Source organism: Aptenodytes patagonicus, chromosome 10 (genome assembly GCF_965638725.1).
Source record: "Aptenodytes patagonicus chromosome 10, bAptPat1.pri.cur, whole genome shotgun sequence".
NCBI classification, from domain to species: Eukaryota; Metazoa; Chordata; class Aves; order Sphenisciformes; family Spheniscidae; genus Aptenodytes; species Aptenodytes patagonicus.
The window spans coordinates 14,637,330-14,639,267 of NC_134958.1; positions in this window are offsets into that span (position 1 = coordinate 14,637,330).

The following is a 1,938-nucleotide window of genomic DNA, read 5'->3' on the forward strand; positions in this document are numbered from 1 at the left end:
CTGCCTCAGTTTCCATGGCAACTTCCACTCACATCATTGCTCAATATTGTTCTTTTCCATTTAACAAGAGATCCCTGCTGCTCTTTTAAACAGTTCATTATCGTTTGTGCTCCAGCAGACCATCCCTCAACCAGCACCGCCCTATACAAAACAGAATCAATTTAGTAAGCGTTTGTGCTTCGGTACAGGAGGGCAGACTGAAGAGGGTAGGACATAACCCAGCTGGATTCTTGTCCAGGCACCTACCTCAGGAGACAACCACCAAGAATTTGAGTCTGCTTATACCTTCCCTGGGCCCAGGCTAGCCCATTCCCATCTTCACATGCAAGTAGCTGCTCTGGGAAGGGTGCACCCCATGTTCGGGGAAGCGCATGGGTGTGGGATGTCTCTGTAGAGCCTCCCTCCAGGCCAGCCGGTGCAGCAGCAGCGTGGGACAGTTCCTCAGCCTCCTGCAGGAAGGGCACACTCACACCCACCAGCACCGGACCAGCCCTTCAGCAGAGCACTTCTCAGATCCCCACATCCTGTGGTTTCCTGCAATAACATCTGTGATTAAAACCTGGTATTTTGCCTAGAAATAGCACCTACTTAGACCATAGTCAAGTCATGCGACGCTTCTAATAGATGTGACTGAAAACCTCATTCATCATTCCCATACTCACCCCAACAGCGCTCCTTTCCTGGCAAAAGGGATGCAGAATGCACGTGAGATGGAGTTTAATGCTTCGTTATCCACAGGAGATGAAGGCACTTACAGGGGAGCTCTAGATCCTGTCCCACAGACACAGAATCAAGGTAAGAAAGCACTTGCCACGCAAAGCAAACCTGATGTACTGAATTCGGTCCGACTTCCCTTCTTATTGGGTTGGGGAATTAGCTTCTAGGTAATGAAGTGTGTAGGCACACAGTTTACAGACAGAAAAGACTTACTATAAAATTGATCTAAATGAGCCATTACAGAAGAGTTTCTTAATAGGCCTAAAGGGCAGAAGGAGACAGAGACAAAAGACCTAAACAGGAGATGGCTCCCAGACAGAATTTAGCTGAGAGGGCTGGAATAGCAAGTTCGTAACTTCCTGATGCCTGAGCACAGACAAGCTGCCTTGGGAAATACACAGGGAAGCAAGGAAAAGAAACAAAAAGCCAGACAGGACAGACTTACGCTATTGTCTAAGTCATGCATTATGCAGCTCAGAGTTAATTCCATTAGTGACCTTCCCAGAATAAGTGTGTAAGTTTGCAGGGAACTTGCAACATCAAGAAGAGAGATAAGCTTTACATGCCCGTACTGAGAGGTCAAAGCCAAGTACAACACAAATCTGCCTGTGAAAGTAATATACACAAGGCACCTCGCAGTGTCAGACTCTCTTTCCTGTCAGCATCAATTCACATCTTTCTCGCAACCATTTCTTTACCACCTATTTCAGCTTTTGCCACAGCTCTTTTTGCAATGGTATTGAGACAAGAATCAGGAGCATGGGAATTATAACAGCTCCCAGGAAGACACTAAAAACAGCAACCTGCCTGAGCAGTGCAATTCACAGCACACCTCACTTGCCCTCCGGTTTACCATTTAAGATGCTACTATGCATATAAAATAGAATTAGAATAGGAAAGTGATTGACGGAAGCCAGGCAAAGTGTACTCTCAGGGTTCAGGCTTTTAAGGACAAGCCTTTTAAGAATTCTGCAACAAATGTAGTGAAACTGCATTATCACTACTTATGGACTATATAATGACCCCAGAGAAAAAGAATCCGCTTCACCCACTGGAACTGGATGCATGGGCTTTAACTACTAGTCTTTAGAATTAAAAAGAAACACAGCATCTCCAAGTTAATATTGCAGAACTTTATACTACACTTAAGACACTTAGATCGTACTTGACAGGTCACTGTCATAAGGACGCTGATGCAAATACAAATGTTAGAAACAACAC